The sequence below is a fragment of the Oncorhynchus keta genome, chromosome 15 (assembly GCF_023373465.1).
Source record: "Oncorhynchus keta strain PuntledgeMale-10-30-2019 chromosome 15, Oket_V2, whole genome shotgun sequence".
Classification (NCBI taxonomy): domain Eukaryota; kingdom Metazoa; phylum Chordata; class Actinopteri; order Salmoniformes; family Salmonidae; genus Oncorhynchus; species Oncorhynchus keta.
Window position 1 is genome coordinate 23,265,850 of NC_068435.1, and position 14,416 is coordinate 23,280,265.

Consider the following 14,416-nt stretch of genomic DNA (forward strand, 5'->3'; position numbering starts at 1 on the left):
GGAGGTGCGTGGTCGTGGGTTGTAATTTCCCTGCTGTAGACTTCCACACATCCGCTAACACTTGCGTGATGCGGGAATTTCTGGGATAGTAAATTCCAATTATTCATTAATATGTTTTCCAAAATGTCTGGATCATAAATTCTCAACTGCCACAGGCGCGTGCCTCTCTACCTCATGTTTCGGAAGACAAGCCCAGTGAAAAGAAGCCAACTCTCCCTGTCTCCTTATCTATCCTGTTTTGAGGTTTGTAACATTTATGAGCACACTTTCGTCTTCAAAATCTAGAGATAACATGTTTATCTAAACTGTGATGACTTTTCTGGTAATTTTGAAGTGTTTTGACCGAGTGATTCATATGAGTGAAGCCAAGCTAAGCTAGCTAACGTTGTATGTAAGTTTATTTTATTTTATTTATTTCACCTTTATTTAACCAGGTATGCCAGTTGAAAACAAGTTCTCATTTACAACTGCGACCTGGCCAAGATAAAGCAAAGCAGTGCGACAAAAACAACACAGAGTTACACATAAACAAACGTTCAGTCAATAACACAATAGAAAAATCTATGTTACAGTGTGTGTAAATGTAGAAGAGTAGGGAGGTGTTATGTCTTTGGTATCATTAAAACTGAAGATTTATTTATAAAATAAATCTCTGAAATTATTATTACGCGATGAAACTGATTAATCATGTAACTGTAATTAACTAGGAAGTCGGGGCACCAAGGAAAATATTCAGATTATAAAGTTATAATTTTCCTAATATAACTTTCAGATATTTTGATATCTGATCACTTAGTTTTCTGATTAATTAATTATTATTTACCTCACGTTATTTACCTCATTCCAAACGTAAATTGTTGGTTATCTGCACGAACCCATTCTTCACTATGAGTCATCCATACATCAATTGTCTTAAAATCATTTATTTACTAACTAAGTAATTCACAGAAATGCATTACACAAACAAACAAAACAGATATGTTTACAAATAAATAATAGGGGTATGTGCCCTAGTGGGCTAAACCGTTATGTCACCCCGCTCCTCCGCTCTCTCCACTGGCTTCCAGTTGAAGCTCGCATCCGCTACAAGACCATGGTGCTTGCCTACGGAGCTGTGAGGGGAACGGCACCTCAGTACCTCCAGGCTCTGATCAGGCCCTACACCCAAACAAGGGCACTGTGTTCATCCACCTCTGGCCTGCTCGCCTCCCTACCACTGAGGAAGTACAGTTCCCGCTCAGCCCAGTCAAAACTGTTCGCTGCTCTGGCCCCCCAATGGTGGAACAAACTCCCTCACGACGCCAGGACAGCGGAGTCAATCACCACCTTCCGGAGACACCTGAAACCCCACCTCTTTAAGGAATACCTAGGATAGGATAAGTAATCCTTCTCACCCCCCCTTAAGATTTAGATGCACTATTGTAAAGTGACTGTTCCACTGGATGTCATAAGGTGAATGCACCAATTTGTAAGTCGCTCTGGATAAGAGCGTCTGCTAAATGACTTAAATGTAAAAATGTAAATGTATGGCGGCTTGTTAGACAGAGTGATAATTCTAACACTTGAAATGCTAATCCTTTGCACATGAACGCTCACTAATTCGGGAACAATTGCAATCAATATATATACACTGCTCAAAAAAATAAAGAGAACACTAAAATAACACATCCTAGATCTGAATGAATGAAATATTCTTATTAAATACTTTTTTCTTTGCATAGTTGAATGTGCTGACAACAAAATCACACAAAAATTATCAATGGAAATCAAAATTATCAAGCCTTGGAGGTCTGGATTTGGAGTCACACTCAAAATTAAAGTGGAAAACCACACTACAGGCTGATCCAACTTTGATGTAATGTCCTTAAAACGAGTCAAAATGAGGCTCAGTAGAGTGTGTGGCCTCCACGTGCCTGTATTACCTCCCTACAACGCCTGGGCATGCTCCTGATGAGGTGGCGGATGGTCTCCTGAGGGATCTCCTCCCAGACCTGGACTAAAGCATCCGCCAACTCCTGGACAGTCTGTGGTGCAACGTGACGTTGGTGGATGGAGTGAGACATGATGTCCCAGATGTGCTCAATTGGATTCAGGTCTGGGGAATTGGCGGGCCAGTCCATAGCATCAATGCCTTCCTCTTGCAGGAACTGCTGACACATGAGGTCCAGAATGTTCTTGCATTAGGAGGAACCCAGGACCAACTGCACCAGCATATGGTCTCACAATGGGTCTGAGGATCTCATCTCGGTACCTAATGGCAGTCAGGCTACCTCTGGCGGGCACATGGAGGGCTGTGCGGCCCCCCAAATAAATGCCACCCCACACTATGACTGACCCACCGCCAAACCGGTCATGCTGGAGGATGTTGCAGGCAGCAGAACGTTCTCCACAGCGTCTCCAGACTCTGTCACGTCTGTCACATGTGCTCAGTGTGAACCTGCTTTCATCTGTGAAGAGCACAGGGCGCCAGTGGCGAATTTGCCAATCTTGGTGTTCTCTGGCAAATGCCAAACGTCCTGCACGGTTGTGGGCTGTAAGCACAACCCCCACCTGTGGACGTTGGGCCCTCATACCACCCTCATGCAGTCTGTTTCTGACTTTTGAGCAGACACATGCACATTTGTGGCCTGCTGGAGGTCATTTTGCAGGGCTCTGGCAGTGCTCCTCCTGCTCCTCCTTGCACAAAGGCGGAGGTAGCGGTCCTGCTGCTGGGTTGTTGCCCTCCTACGGCCTCCTCCACGTCTCCTGATGTACTGGCCTGTCTCCTGGTAGCGCTCCATGCTCTGGACACAACGCTGAAAGACACAGCAAACCTTCTTGCCACAGTTCGCATTGATGTGCCATCCTGGATGAGCTGCACTACCTGAGCCACTTGCGTGGGTTGTAGACTCCGTCTCATGCTACCACTGGAGTGAAAGCACCGCCAGCATTCAAAAGTGACCAAAACATCAGCCAGGAAGCATAGGAACTGAGAAGTGGTCTGTGGTCACCACCTGCAGAACCACTCCTTTATTGGGGGTGTCTTGCTAATTGCCTATAATTTCCACCTGTTGTCTATTCCATTTGCACAACAGCATGTGAAATTTATTGTCAATCAGTGTTGCTTCCTAAGTGGACAGTTTGATTTCACAGAAGTGTAATTGACTTGGAGTTACATTGTGTTGTTTAAGTGTTCCCTTTATTTTTTTGAGCAGTGTATTTACGCTCAGTGTGTCGTCGGGATCTCTGTTGAAAAGTTTGTTCCTGTTGGAGAGTCTCTCTCTCTCTCTCTCTCTCTGTCGTGGTTAGAATGAATAGTTCAGAGTGAATTTCATTCATGTCGTTATAGAATAGATGTTTCGGCGGTTGTCGGTCTTCACGTTCAATGATACCGAATTCCTAGCTGCAGACTAGTAATTAATATCAAAGACGTCTTTTTATTCTGTCGGTATCGATAGTCGAAGAGTTTAACCACGTGGTATGGTTAAACGATTCAGCCATCTACTCAAACTTTAGCTTATACTCAGGTTTATGGTCTCTACTCAAACCTTGGCCCTCTCATGGTAAGCTGGTCTGCAACCTTTAGCCATCTCGTAATTGAGGTAAGCTCGGTCTCCTCTCAAACCTTGGCCCTCTCATTATCGAGGTAAGCTGGTCTGGTGATAGAAAACCCGGGTGTTTTTTTTTTCTTCGGAAGAGCAGAAAAGGGCCTGTCCCAGGATGCCAGACCATAACTGTGCTCATGGGCGGTCCTATGATTTAGCTGAACTCCAAAGGGAATTGGAGTTTCCTTCATTAAGCAGTCCAAAATCACATGACACAATTTCACAAACAGTATCATCCTCACTCATTCATCTTATACAACAATTAGATGTAAGCCTTATATCTGGGGCTATTGTATAAACAGTGTTATGGTAATTTGGCCGTATTGTCTCTCATGAGTTTCACAAAATTGTACCAAATGGACCAGTTTGTAGTTGGATTCTTCACGGATCTTTTATACGTTCTCCAGAACATAAATACTGTTCGGACCTCCAGTTCTGTGAGGTGGAAGACATTCCTTTGTTCTCTCTATGAAAACTCACTCTCTCTCTATACTGTGGCCATGAGGAGATAATCTCCTCCAGGAATTTACGACCTGAGGTCGCAGCAGCGTAGGAGACAGAGAGAGGGGGATGGTGCTCGCTGTAACCAAAGAGGGCAACGTCATGACAGAATTAAGGCAATAAATAGGCCATAGAGGCGAAATAATTACAATTTAACATTAACACTGGAGAGATCGATGTGCAGATGATTATGTGCAAGTAGAGATACTGGGGTGCAAAAGAGCAAAAGGATAAATAACAATATGAGAATGAGGTAGTTATTTACAGATTGGCTGTGTACAGGTACAGTGATAGGTAAACTGCTCTGACAGCTGATGCTTAAAGTTAGAGAGGGAGATATCGGACTCCAGTTATTGGCAGCATAGAACTGGAAGGAAAGGAGGCCAAAGTAAGTGTTGGCTTTGGGGATGACCAATGAATTATACCTGCTGGTGTAAGGGTGTTTAACTGGCGGCAGAGAAGTCAGACGCAGGAGTCTGTGTTTCCAACTGCACAGTTTATTACAAAAAACCCACCGGATAACCTAATAATGAAATTCAATGGGTAACATAACCTGACGCACTTCAGTACAGACGTACACATACACTTACAATAAACAATCACCGACAAGGACATGAGGGGAAACAGAGGGTTAAATACACAACATGTAATTGATGGTATTGGAACCAAGTGTGATAGAAGACAAGACAAAACCAATGGAAAATGAAAAATGGATCAGCGATGGCTAGAATGCTGAACACCGCCCGAACAAGGAGAGGGAACAACTCCGGCGGAAGTTGTGACAGCTGGAGTGCGTGCTATGGGTGGGAGTTGCTATGGTGACCAGTGAGCTGAGATAAGGCGGGGCTTTAGCTAGCAAAGACTTATAGATGACCTGGAGCCAATGGGGTTGGCTACGAATATGTAGTGAGGGCCAGCCAACGAGAGCATACAGGTCGCAGTGGTGGGTAGTATATAGGGCTTTGGTGAATCAGAGGTGTAGAGGTGGATCAGAGAATCACCAGCAGCAAGAGCGACATCATTGATATATAGAGAGAAAAGAGTCGGCCCGAGAAAATTGAACCCTGTGGCATCCCCATAGAGACTGCCAGAGGTCCGGAAAACAGGCCCTCCGATTTGACACACTGAACTCTATCTGAGAAGTAGTTGGTGAACCAGGCGAGGCAGTTATTTGAGAAGCCAGGGCTATTGAGTCTGCCGATAAGAATGTGGTGGTTCACAGAGTCGAAAGCCTTGGCCAGGTCGATGAAGATGGCTGCACAGTACTGTCTTTAATCAATGGCGGTTATGATATTGTTTAGGACCTTGAGCATGGCTGAGGTGCACCCATGACCAGCTCGGAAGCGAGATTGCATAGTGGAGAAGGTATGGTGAGATTCTAAATGGTCGGTGATCTGTTTGTTAACTTGACTTTAGAAGATTTTAGAAAGGCAGGGCAGGATGGATATAGGTCTATAACAGTTTGGGTCAAGAGTGTCTTCCACTTTGAAGAGGGGGATAACCGCGGCAGCTTTCCAATCTTTGGGGATCTCAGACGATATGAAAGAGAGGTTGAACAGGCTAGTAATAGGGGTTGCAACAATTTCGATACAGATCGTTTCTAGAAAGAGAGGGACCAGATTGCCAATTTGTAAGTCGCTCTGGATAAGAGCGTCTGCTAAATGACTTAAATGTAAATGTCTAGCCCAGCTGATTTGTAGGGATCCAGATTTTGCAGCTCTTTCAGAACATCAGCTGTCTGGACTTGGGTGAAGGAGAAGCGGGGGGGGGGGGTCTTGGGCACAAGTTGCTGCAGAGGATACTGAGCTGTTGGCTCAGGGGTAGCCAGGTGGAAAGCAGGTGGAAAGCATGGCCAGCCATAGAAAAATGCTTATTGAAATGATTGATTATCATAGATTTATTGTTGGTGACAGGGTTTCCTAGCCTCGGTGCAGTGGACAGCTGGGAGGAGGTGCTCTTATTCTCCATGGTCTTTACAGTGTCCCAAAACCTTTTGGAATTAGTGCTACAGGATGCAAAATTCTGTTTGAAAAAGCTAGCCTTAGCTTTCCTACTGACTGAGTATATTGGTTCCTGACTTCTCTGCACTTCCTGACTTCCCTGCACTTCCTTCCCTTCTCTGCACTTTTAAAGCGCAACCAGGCATCCTCTACTGACGTGATGAGGTCAATATCCTTCCAGGATACCCGAGCCAGGTTGATTAGAAAGGCCTGCTCGCTGAAGTGTTTTAGGGAGCGTTTGACAGTGATGAGGGGTGGTCGTTTGACCGCGGACCCATTTCACATTCAGGATCACTGAGATCCTGGTTGAAGACAGCAGAGGTGTATTTAGAGTGCAAGTTGGTCAGGATGATATCTAAGAGGGTGCCCATGGTTATGGATTTAGGGTTGTACCTGGTAGTTTCCTTGATAATTTGTGTGAGATCTGAGTGCATCTGTGACAGGTTAAAGGACATATTCATAGCCTGTTATACATTGAAAAGTATTAGTAAGTTCATAGTATGTGAGGATCTTAAAACATCTAAGGTTAAAAAGATGCATTCAGTATTAGTTGATAGAGATTGATAACATTCATATAATTGTGTTAAAGTTCAAATCTGTCAAAGGGTACGAATTGTGAGAGTAATGTGTAAACGTTATATTGATTACTTTATTTTGTGGTGCCTAAAAGTGTTAATCTGTGATCTACGAAATGCTCTTAAACTAATGAGCCGGAGATCGATTGCTCTGGTCTCCACGCATATTCCTGGGGAAATTAGCGGTTTTTTCATTGAACTAAATGTTGATTTGAGAATACAACACCGTATCACTCTCGTGATTATTTCTCCCCTGTTTTCAGGTACTTTATTGATGATAAAAATAGTAATTTAAATGTTATAACTAGCGAACATGTCAAGAGTGTTTAAGGTGTGTTTTAGTAACGTCTTGAGGAAGTTAGAGTTAAGTTTGAAGAGAGTAATATTAGCCCTGCTCGGTTGAAGTGAAGAATAGCGTCGTACTGAGAGTAGCTGCCATTTTATGTCGATTGTGAATGAACATGCGTGTTGTTAATAATATATTTTGCTGTGTTATTTGTATAATGGGTTTTTCTGTTATGTAATGTGTTACTTTTGTGAAATGATTGAACTAAATGTTGACTTGAGAATACAACACCGTATCACTCTCGTGATTATTTCTCCCCTGTTTTTAGGGGCGTAACACATCTAGCTTAGATTGTAGGACAGCCGGGATGTTAAGCATGTCCCAGTTTAGGTCACCTAACTGCACAAACTCTGATGATAAATGGGGGGCAATCAATTCACATATGTTGTCCAGGGCACAGCTAGGGGCTGACGGGGGTCTATAACAAGCGGCAACGGTGAGACACTTGTTCCTGGAAAGGTGGATTTTTAAAAGTAGAAGCTCCAATTTTTTGGGCACAGACCTGGATAGTATGACAGAACTCTGTAGGCTATCTCTGCAGAGTCACTTCGCTGTCCGTATGTACTCCAGGTTCCGATGGTCTGTGAGGAGGAGAAATGGGTCCTTGACGCCCTCCAGCCAGTGTCTCCACTCCTCTAGTGCCAACTTCACTGCCAGGAGCTTCAGGACGCCAACATCATATTTCCTCTCTGCAGGATCCAGTTAATTTTTAGTAGTATCCACATGTATTCCATTTTTGTGGGTTACCTTAGCGTTGTGACAGGACAGCCCCCATGCCCACTTCTGAGGCGTTCACCTCCAATACGAAGGGCAGCGTAGGATTTGAGTGTTTCAGCAACAGGGCGGAAGTGAAACGCCCCTTCAGTAAGCGAAAGCTCCGCGATGTCGGCCTAGAGGGCAACCACAGGACTCTCAACCAATGTTGAACCACAGGGTAAGGGAAAGCAGGTGTTCCGACATCCGGGGGCCCAGGCAATCTCCATCCTCGACCAGGAGATGGTGGGGTCATGACGTTGGAGCCACGGTAGGCCGAGGATGACTTTATGGGAAAGCTTTTTTGGTGCAGGGGTCCCACGGTGATGGTGAGTGGTGCTGTGATGTGTGTGATTGTCCTAGATCCCAGGGGCAATTATCCAGTGCTTGGACCCGGAAACGGAGAGGAGAGCAGGTATCAGGCCCCATCTGTCTCCGACGGCGTTGCTCAGCCACGGGGAGGTGTGTGGCCCCTACCTCCATTGGTTTAGGTTCTGGCCATCCTGCCTTAGTTGGAGTAGGCACTCACCCCCTTCTCTGCCTTCCGGTGGATTATCGAAGACTCCTCTGAAAGAGCCATGAACCTCTCATAGGAACCCAGCTCCTCCTCTCCTCTCTCCCAGCGGGCCATAGCCCACTCCAACACCCACCCGGTCAGCAGGGAAATAACCATGGAAACCTTGGACCTCTCTGTGGTGGGGGCTCCCCACCTGATGAGTGACATAGAGGGAGCACTGGAGTAGGAAGCCACTGCATTTGAATGGAGTCTCGTCATATTTGTCCGAGAGGGATCGCTGACCTGGGTGGACTGCTGAATGGGCTGAGGTGCTGGCTCGCTGGGTCGACTCATGATAGAGGATCCTCTGCTCGTTGGGGGTGATGCCCCTTGAGGAAGATCTAGATGTTGAATAACACGGAGGACCTCATCCATCGCAGTCCCCAGTTGCGCCAGCTGGTCGTGGTGTTGGCAAAGTAGGTCCTCCTGTTCGTCGACCATCTGGCAGATCTCAGTTGGCTGCTGCTTCCATTTTGTGAGGCAGTATACTGTGACGAAGACGCAGGGAGTCAGGAAGCAGGTGCAGTCGGTGAGTTTCGTCGGAACAAACAGAGTGAATACAAAAACAGGAGTAGCGTCTGAACATGACAACAGAAACAATACTGCCTGATGGATGATACAGCAGAATGCTAGATAAAGGGGAAGTAATCAAGGTAGTGATGGTGTGCCTAATAGTAAAGGTAGTCCAGGTGTGCCTAATGATGGGGCAAAAGTGTGCATAAAGATGGGTTGCCAGGATGGAGCTCGGGAGCGGGAGTAGACGTGATAATTATCTGTAAGGTCCCCCAGTCTAGCAGTGAATTTAAAACTCAGGTTCAACCACAACGACCAGGGAGGTTTTACAATGCCTCGCAAAGAAGGGCACCTATTGGTAGATGGGTAAAAAAAAGGAGACATTGAATATCCCTTTGAGCATTGTTAAGTTATTAATGACACAATGAATGGTGTATCAATACACCCAGTCACAACAAAGATATAGGCATCCTTCATAACTCAGTTGCCGAGGAGGAAGGAAACCGCTCAGAGATTTCACTATGAGGCCAATCAATAGTGACTTTTAAACAGTTACAGAGTTTAGTGGCTGGAAAAAGGAGAAAACTGGGGATGGATCAGCAACGTTGTAGTTACTCCATAATACGTCTAATTGACAGAGTGAAAAGAGGGAAATTAAGCCTGTACAGAATAAAAACATTCCAAAACATCCATCCTGTTTGCAACAAGGCACTAAAGTAACACTTCAAATCGTGGCAAAACAATTCACTTCTTGTCCTGAATACAAAGTGTTATGTTTGGGTCAAATCCAATACAGCACATGACTGAGTACCACTCTCCATATTTTCAAGCATATTGGTGGCTGCATCATGCTATTGGATATGCTTGTAGCCGGTAAGGACTGGGGACTCTTTAAGGATAAAAAATAAATGGAATAGCGCTAAGTACAGGCTAAATCCTAGAGGAAAACCTGGTTCAGTCTGCTTTCCATCAGACACTGGGAGACGAATTCACCTTTCAGCAGGACAATAACCTAAAACACAAGGCCAAATCTACACTGGAGTTGTTTACCAAAAAGACAGTGAATGTTCCTGAGTGGTTGAGTTACTGTTTTGACTTAAATCTACTTGAAAATCTATGACAAGACCTGAAAATGATTGTCTAGAAATGATCAAAAAACATTTTCACAGAGCTTGAAGAATTTTGAAAAGAATAATGGGAAAATGTTACATAATCCAAGGGTGGAAAGCTCTTAGAAACTTACCCAGACATAATCACAGCTGTAATCGCTACCAAAGGTGCTTCTACAAAGTATTGACTCAGGGGGTTTGAATACTCAAGGCAACCTATATCCCATGGACCCCTCAGAGGGATTGGGAGACAGGGATATGGAGAGAGATATGTGGAGAGAGGGTAAAAGACAAGGGACCTTGTAGAAACACTCCTGTCAACACGCAGTGATAAAAAATTGAAGTGACTCGATGGGGTCAAAATGATTTTATTCTTGTTGTCCTAGGATGATATAAATGACTTCTATTATAAAAAATAGTCAGATCACTGACCTATTTTGAAAGAAATGTGTTGGTTGCTTCAGGGGCATGACCACCACCATACACAGTTTATTTTGGCCCGCTGTCTTCATGTGCTTAGACTCAAGAGTTAGTGGCATTGTGTATCCCAAGTACCACCATAGTGCACAACTTTTGCTGTTAGAGAATAGGGTGCTATTTTGGGAATAGGGTGCCTTTTGGGATGCAGCCATCGCTTTGTCCTTTGTATTGAGCTAGGCTACTACTTCTCTTAGTGATCCTATCACTGTGTCTCCCTCCCCAGGAGTAATCAATTACAGATGCAGGATCTTAATTTTATCGACCTGTTGCAGTAGAATTTTACTGCAGTGCAGGAAATGTAAAACTTGTAGTGTATTTGAGGTTTAAAAAGGCTTCTAAAGTTGGTAATTTACCCCTCAAAATATTTGACTTGATTTTCCCTTAGGAAAAATGTCAATCACTACAAAAATGTCAATTTAATTATAATCCACATAATAATTCACATTTTTATGTTGCTTTAGGATTATCTTCCTGCTGTACCAAACTGGCTCAAATAAAAATCCTACATCAGGAGTGTGACAATGCAAAAGCATTACAGTAGGATCACACTCACAGTCACTGTCTAAAATGGTCTGTCAATGACCACTATGTGTCACAGGCCAACGAGGTATGAGCAATTTTGACAAAAGTCAAATCTTAGTTGCATCAAGCAAGCCAATAAATAAATTCAGACTAGAAATCTGTCATCTGAATCTTGGCTCAACTACAGTAGTAGATTTTTTAAAATGTTTTTATTTCCGAATTGATAACAGCACCTTTTCTTCGAAATCCCCCATGCCTTTCTTTTCAACTGACATTTGATTATTTTTGTGATTATTTTTATGACTTTATATTACTATAACATAACTTTGTCATGCTTGTCATGTGTATCAGGATAATATTGGTGGTTAGCAATTCTGAACAAACGGTCATGAGGGTTTGGCAAGAATTCAGAAATTATGCTGTCCAAGGAAGCCGTATACGCATTCTAGCCTATAATAAAGGCTTTCAGCTAGGACCCCATCAAAACTGAATGACCGTTGCCTCTGGGGGATTCTAAATGGCGCCCAAATGGCACCCTACTCCCTATTCCCTATATAGTGCACTACTAGGGCTCTGGATAAAAGTAGTGCACTATGTAGGGAATAGAGTGCCATTTGGAACTCTGTAATGTCATTATGCACAAATGTAGCAATTGTCTTGTGAGGAGGAGGTTGAGGGGTGGATGTAGTGGATGAATCGCTACCTAGAAATACAGATGTAGGAAAAGAGGCTGGAGAACAAGCTATGAAGAAAAATACTGGGGTTTTGGTGCAGGTACAGCCAACTAGCGCAAAAATAATATTTCTATATTGTCAAAACAATACGATATATAATTAAAAATAATAGCCTAATATGTATTTCCCCCATCACTAGTTTTCAGTGAATTTATATAAATCACAAAGAATTTAAATAAATCTGCATTACCTGCAGTGCAGGACAATTCTCAGCAACAAAAGAGGGATCAAAGTACCCTGAACAAAAATATAAAAGCAACATGCAGCAATTTTAAAGATTTTACTGAGTTACAGTTCATATAAGGAAATCAGTCAATTGGAATAAATTCATTAGGCCCTAATCTATGGTTTTCACATGACTGGGTATACAGATATGCATCTGTTGGTCACAGATATCTTTCAAAAAAGGTAGGGGTTTGGATCCAAAAACCAGTCAGTATCTGGTCTGACCACCATTTGCATCATGCATCGTGACACATCTTCTTTGCATAGAGTTGATCAGGCTGTTGATTGTGGCCTGTGGAATGTTGTCCCACTCCTCTTCAATGGCTGTGCAAAGTTAGTGGATATTGGCGAGAACTGGAACACGCTGTCGTACAATTCGACCCTGAGCATCCCAAACATGCTCAATGGGTGACATGTCTGGTGAGTATGCAGGCCATGGAAGAACTGGGACAATTTCAGTTTCCAGGCATTGTGTACAGATCCTTGCGATATGGTGCTGTCGATTATCATGCTGAAACATGAGGTGATGGCGGCGGATGAATGACACGGCAATGGGCCTCAGGATCTCGTCACGGATTCTCTGTGCATTCAAATTGCCATCAATAAAATGCAATTGTGTTTGTTGTCTGTAACTTATGCCTGCCCATACATAACCCCACCACCACAATGGGGCAATCTGTGCACAATGTTGACATCAGCAAACCGCTTGCTCACATGACGCCATACATATATCTGCCATCTGCCCAGTACAGTTGAAACCCGGGATTCATACTTGAAGAGCACACTTCTCCAGCGTGCCAGTGGCCATCGAAGGTCAGTATTTGCCCACTGAAGTCGCTTACGACGCTGAACTGCAGTCAGTTCAATAACCAGGTCACGACTACGAGCACGCAAACCAGCTTCCCTGAGAAATTCTTTGGTTGTGCAAACCCATAGTTTCATCAGCTGTCCGAGTGGCTGGTCTCAGACGATCTTGGAGATGATGAAGTCAGATGTGGAGGTCCTGGGCTGGTGTGGTTACATGTGGTCTGCGGTTTTGAGGCCGGTTGGACGTACTGCCAAATTCCTTAAAAAGTTGGAGGGGCCCTATGGTAAAGAAATTAACATTCAATTCACTGGCAACAGCTCTGGTGGACATTCCTGCAGTCAGCATGCCAATTGCACCCTCCCTCAAAACTTGAGACATCTGTAGCATTGCGTTGTGTGACAAAGCTGCACATTTTAGAGTGGCCCAGCATAAGGTGCACCTGTGTTATGATCGTGCTGTTTAATCAGCTTCTTGATATGCCACACCTGTCAGGTGGATGAATTGTACTGGCAAATGAGAAATTCTCACTATGAGGGATGTAAACACATTTGTGCACAACATTCAAGATACATAAGCTTTTTGTGCGTATGGAACATTTCTGGGATCTTTTATTTCAGCTCATGAAACATGGGACCAACACTTTACGTGTTGCTTTTATATTTTTGTTCAGTGTATTATTACATTACATTTAAGTCATTTAGCAGACGCTCTTATCCAGAGCGACTTACAAATTGGTGCATACACCTTATGACAACCAGTGGAATATGTAGGCCTACCTGTTTGAACTCCTGTTAGACAGATTCAATTTAATTTCTCAAGAGGAGGCTGCACAGTCTTTCCCTCTACCTGTCTGTTCAGATAGGACATGTTTTAAGCATGATACAGAGGCTATTTATTTTGGGCAATTCTTGCGTATATTTGCTAAAGCTACTTGTATTTTTCATATGATATTGTGCTTTCACCACTGGATAACCAATATCTATAAATAAATGTACACTCTGAGCACGTCATCTTGCCTTGCCTTCTGCTGATTTCATGGCCTTATGACGGATACAAGGTCCATATTTTACATTTACACAAAATAATGAAAAGGGCTGTCTGGTAGACTCAATAAATAGACAACGATTTGTAGCTGAACAAGTCATTGCATTTATAGATTCAGTTTTTGTTTGCTTTTAGAATGCATGACTTGGACTTGACTCCAGTCTTGACCTGTTCCACTTAGGATTCGACTTGAGACTCGGACATTGTGACTTGAGACTTACTCAAATAATAGGGACTTGATCCCACCTCTGTCTGATGGACAAATGGACACTATTTAAAAAAATATATATTTCACCTTTATTTAACCAGGTAGGCTAGTTGAGAACAAGTTCTCATTTGCAACTGCGACCTGGCCAAGATAAAGCATAGCAGTGTGAACAGACAACACAGAGTTACACATGGAGTAAACAATTAACAAGTCAATAACACAGTAGAAAAAAAAGAGAGTCTATATAAATTGTGTGCAAAAGTCATGAGGAGGTAGGCGAATAATTACAATTTTGCAGATTAACACTGGAGTGATAAATGATCAGATGGTCATGTACAGGTAGAGATATTGGTGTGCAAAAGAGCAGAAAATAAATAAATATAAACAGTATGGGGATGAGGTAGGTAAAGTTGGGTGGGCTATTTACCGATAGACTATGTACAGCTGCAGCGATCGGT